This window comes from Sinocyclocheilus anshuiensis, unplaced genomic scaffold (assembly GCF_001515605.1).
Source record: "Sinocyclocheilus anshuiensis isolate Anshui unplaced genomic scaffold, SAMN03320099.WGS_v1.1 scaffold2717, whole genome shotgun sequence".
NCBI lineage: Eukaryota > Metazoa > Chordata > Actinopteri > Cypriniformes > Cyprinidae > Sinocyclocheilus > Sinocyclocheilus anshuiensis.
The window spans coordinates 91,291-96,762 of record NW_015551161.1 but is presented as its reverse complement, the minus strand read 5'-3'; the positions used below and the strand labels follow the sequence as shown (position 1 = coordinate 96,762).

The following is a 5,472-nucleotide window of genomic DNA, read 5'->3' as shown; positions in this document are numbered from 1 at the left end:
AACAAACAGAACAAACACTTATAAAACTTGAGGTAGAGGACACAATATTAAACAGACTACGATTTATACTTACAAGGCCAGGTGTGTCCAGGAATCTAGGGAACATGTCCAATCTTCTAGAGACTTCTCTGGACTATGGACCATAGCCTGTCGGTATTGAAATGTTATCTTCATTTTTTCCCTAACAACCAGAGCATGTGAGCGGAGCGGTAATATTTCCTTAAGAGCGCAGAGCGCCTTTCTGAAGATTCCGCTCCGCTCGCTCAATACGCTCAGCGCCACTCGCTCAACCCAGAATGCCGTTACGTAGAAGTGCCCCTAAAAAAAAAAAAAAGAGCCCAGTAAACGAGTAAAAAAAAAAAAATGAAGGCAAATATAAAATATAAAATATAAAAAATTACATTTTTTTAAAGTTAATTATTTTTTTTAGAACTGTATAATCTGAAAAAAGCACTTACATATCCGTTTTTAGAATATGGGTCCTCCAGGTTAGGAAACAAAGTGACAATACCTAGTGCATACTTAGTCCGCACAGTTTGTGGAGGAGTTCGTCTGTTTTGAGTCATAAAGCAGGGACATAGGTAAACAAAGGGAATTGGGGACAAGACAACCTTTCAACATAAACCAGTCTAAAAGGGTACTTGAATTTTTATTTTATTTTTTAACTCAGACCATATTCATAATCCATCATTTATATTAAAATTCTTACCCATGAGCTTCAATCATGTCGGCAACGAGCATGTTAACCAACTGTCTGCGGGTGCTGTCTGCCAAAGTTTTGGTTTTATCGTATTCAAACATTATTTTGTCTCCACCAGGTTTTGACTTCAGGACTATTTTGACCATCTGTAACATGAAGAAATACGTGTGATATAAATGCAGACATTTACACACATATTTAAGCAGAAAAATATAAAAGGCCTTGATGTATTATTAATATAGTCACAGCTAAAGGGGCTGTGGACACAATGTGTAGTAGAGTGCGAGTAAACCCTCAGTTACAACTATATGAAAGATATGGCAATGACTCAGGACATCAACTAAATTAAGCCACAGCTCCAGTATATTAGTATTCTGTAGTATACTCACTCATTATATTAAATTAATAGGAAGTTATACAGCCTTACTGAGAAAACATTGGCTAACAAGATCGTTTTTCTAAATGAAGTCTCCCTGTACATTCTTACAATCCAAACTATTATATATGGGTCAATTTTTGCTGCGAAACTGCCTTTACAATTTTTTTTTTTGATCACTACCCCGAGCAAAAATTCCTTGTTAGCATGGCAACCGCTTGGTGGGTCCACATTGAACACTTCTTGTGTTGTACTTCAAGCTCAGGAAAGAGGCTCTTTTTGTGCAATTAACTTTTTTCTTTGCTGAAATAACATACTGTAATTTTAATGTCACACAAAATGTAGTTTGTGCACAGGGTTGTACTTTCAGAACACGGCCAACAAAAAAAAAAAAGTCCGGTTTATGGCTGGTCGACTGGTGCATCTATAGATATAATAAAATATTAAGGACAGAAATAAATTGTCCTTGACAGCAAATGCTATGCAACAAGACCAGCAGCCTATAAGTGAACAAAAGGTATAAGAGTATAATAATGATTCTAACATAACACTAAGCCAAACACCAAAAAAACAACTACATATGTGTATGTACAGCCACACACATATACATATACTGTATATATAAATACATTCAATATATATATATATATTATTTCATTTCCGTTTTGTATGTTGAAGTACTGAAATAACTCAAATTAAATAAAACTAAAACTTAATACAAAAACTCATTATATTAAATTAATAGGAAGTTATACAGCTTTACTGAGAAAACATTGGCTAACAAGATCGTTTTTGTAAATGAAGTCTCCCTGTACATTCTTACAATCCAAACTATTATATATGGGTCAATTTTTGCTGCGAAACTGCCTTTACAATTTTTTTTTTTGATCACTACCCCGAGCAAAAATTCCTTGTTAGCATGGCAACCGCTTGGTGGGTCCACATTGAACACTTCTTGTGTTGTACTTCAAGCTCAGGAAAGAGGCTCTTTTTGTGCAATTAACTTTTTTCTTTGCTGAAATAACATACTGTAATTTTAATGTCACACAAAATGTAGTTTGTGCACAGGGTTGTACTTTCAGAACACGGCCAACAACAAAAAAAAAGTCTGGTTTATGGCTGGTCGACTGGTGCATCTATAGATATAATAAAATATTAAGGACAGAAATAAATTGTCCTTGACAGCAAATGCTATGCAACAAGACCAGCAGCCTATAAGTGCTGTGCAGTGATATGATCAGACCTAAAGAGGTCATAGTTGTGCTTTATCTTAAAGCATGGATAATGACTAATAAGTATACAAGGCAAGAGGTAACAATTTTTTAATAACATTTACATAACTTACATTTTTTGCTGCTTGTTTGTCAGTAGTAGTACAGTCATCTGTCGTCCTTGCTTTCTTTCTCTGGGGATTGTCAGTAATCTGTGCTGATGCATTTGATGAACATGTTTCTGAAGACGTCAAGACATCAGATGTGTCTAGATTTTGGGGCAAAACAAATTCACATGAGGTCAAATTAAGCAGTTTACATAATTTTGCTTTAACTTCAAATAATTTATTTATGAAAAAATGTGTCTAGAACAGTCACTAGAACAAAACTTATAGAATTACAGTGAAACTGAACACACCATCATCCAAACAGGCTATGAGAGTGACACTGCCTTGCAGGAGGAGTTCACTGAATATGTCAGCATCAACCTCAGTCCCTGATGAATCCTTGTAAGTCACCTCTACATCAGTCGGCAGGCCAAATTTTTTTGCAGCTATGTTGGGATAAGAATGAAGTCAGAAAAGTTTACATAGTTAATAATGGTATTTACAATTAAATTTATATAATACAGTATGATGCACCTAAGCTCATATGCCCTATTACTTCTATATGTTACCAAAACAGCCTTCAAACCTTCCTGGTGAAACTGGTGATAGTTCAATTCCCCATCAGTCTCAGGGACCTTAACATACTTCTGTGCTCCTCTGCAAATCACCTTCACTAACATGTTTACTGAAATGTAGCAGCAGTACTCGATTAAGCACAGCACAACATGCATAATCAACAAAAAAAAAAACAAACAACAACAACAACTTTGAAACCAATATTTAAATGCTTCAGAATTAGACTTGAAAAAGTTAAAGAATAAAACCATCTCTTTTCACATGAGGATGACTCGTGGCACCATTACAGCTAAAATCGATGAGTGAAGACTGAAAATGTGTTTTTTTTATGTTGTATTTTTCTATATAAAATTGCCACATTAAGTATTATAATTATTTAAAATAAATGTAATTTTGGTAAATTTGTTGGATTCATTCGTGGCGGAATATCCTGTGAAGTCCACTTCGTAGGGCACTTAACTTACGGCTGAATAGAACAAACCCCTGTATTCAAAATGTGCAGAGCGGGGGTTGCGACTCACGAGTAACGTTAACAGGATTAAGAACCACAGTCTTAAGCAGTAATCATATCACTAAAAGTTATCAATTTATTTATTTATCGAAAACACATGGCCATACGCTTCACATGAAACCGTGAAACACGTGAGAGACAAAATGTCCGCAAAAGAGAGTTAACTTTGGGTCATATTCTCTCTCCTGTCTAAAAACCCCGACAATAAAAATATTTTTGATAAATACTTACAAGTTTTGTGGGAAATGATTATAAAATGGTTTGAAGTAACGTTAGCACAGGTTTGGAAAAATTTAAACAAACCAGCTCTTCCATGACGACGACTCGCGGCGCCGTTAACGTTAGGCTACGGTAAAAATCAAGCTGTTCCAATTTACGATAGTGAAGATTGAAAGATAGATTGAAAGATAAATTACAAAAATGTGCAAACATGTTTGCTTATAGAACCAAACTGAAGCCAAAATCTTAGAAATTATCGAAATTGAATGTTATCTCAGCCATCACTTCATTCAACCGGTTTTATTTCACAGCTCAACTTACCACAAAAGTTGTAGCTAGCCTTACCACTCATTTATAAATAAAATTACAGGAAAATTATTTTGCATATGCATTTATAAAGGCTTATCAAATTGATATGGTCAAATAACACATAACTCGAAGAATCACTTACCTTGCTTCTCTGTACGGAAAAGCAATAAAACGGCTGTTGTCCAGACAAAATGTGAGGAAATGCCCGCGCAAGAGAGCGGAACTGCGGGTTCAGCTTCTCTCTCCCGCCTAAAACACATGTGACTGTGATAGTAAATCCTCACAACATTGCAAAAATTTGGTATGAAAAGTTGAGGAGAATATATCAATTTAAATGCTGCAGAGTTAGATTAAAAATTACAAACCATCTCTTTTCACACGAGGATGACTCGTGGCGCCATTATGCGTGAAATCCAGAGCAAAGACTATATAACTTATATACAGTATATATATATATATATATAATGTGTGTGTGTGTATTCAAACTTATTCGTCTTACAAAAAGAACCAGATTGACGCCAAATTATAGGAATTAACTTTACCTACGCAATCACTTCACGATTTTACAGCTTGAATCAGCACAAAAGTTGCAACTACTAGTCATATGTCAACAGAATTTACATGAAAGTCACCCTAAATTTATATATAAATATTTATTAAACTGATATGTTCAAATAATACAAAAATAAAGTTTACTTACCATGCTGCTCTGTATGAACGAATCGTAACTGACAACATGGCGGCTGTCCAGACAAGAACGAAGTTGAAAATGGGCGTGGCTTGGCCGGCAGTGTAAAGTGTTAATTAAAGCTGAGCAACACTAACTGCCAATAACAACACTAACACTTTCATTATATTTACTCCAGCAGTGTTATATCTTACAAAAGAGTGTTAAAACTACTCTGAATTTCAACACTCACTAGTAACACCAATAAATTAACTCTCATAATTTTGCTGTGTATCTCACACAGTAACCTCCGCGTCATGTGACCGCAGTTTCTTGCATTATAGGCTACATTTAGATCAGCTACACTATTATCTAACAGAAATTTTGTTGATGAATGAAGAATAAACACCAACCTGTTTATTCTTCAGTATCTTCAGTGTTTGATTCTGCAGGGTTCTGGATCTCTCATCTTCTCTCTGTCCTCTTTCAGTCTTTGCAGATTTCAGCTCTTCCTGATGATTTGATGCTCATCTTCACTTGTAAACTGGAGGGAATATTGCAGCATTTATTGGTGAACTGCAGTGGGAGGAGCTTCACCGAAGATGTGATTACAGTGGGAGGAGCTTCACTGATGAATTGCAATGTGGGAGGAGCTGATCTGCCAAAATCAAAAATATATCACCTGAACTGAAAATAACTGCGTAATACTGAAAATATTACGCAGGCGCTGCGTAATATCATTGCGCCTGCTGCACCCATGGTACGGCAGCAAAGTTCCTTGATTATTACGCTGGAA

At 35.5% G+C, this 5,472-nt stretch overlaps 1 long non-coding RNA gene across 1 annotated transcript in view; it reads right to left on the bottom strand.

Moving 5' to 3' along the window:
- Positions 1-111, bottom strand: part of LOC107663332 (uncharacterized) — a 967-nt gene extending 856 nt beyond the window's left edge. The window contains exon 1 of the long non-coding RNA XR_001631320.1: positions 74-111. This is a non-coding gene — a long non-coding RNA (uncharacterized LOC107663332). The remainder of the gene's footprint in view (positions 1-73) is intronic.
- Between the last annotated feature and the right edge of the window lie 5,361 nt (positions 112-5,472).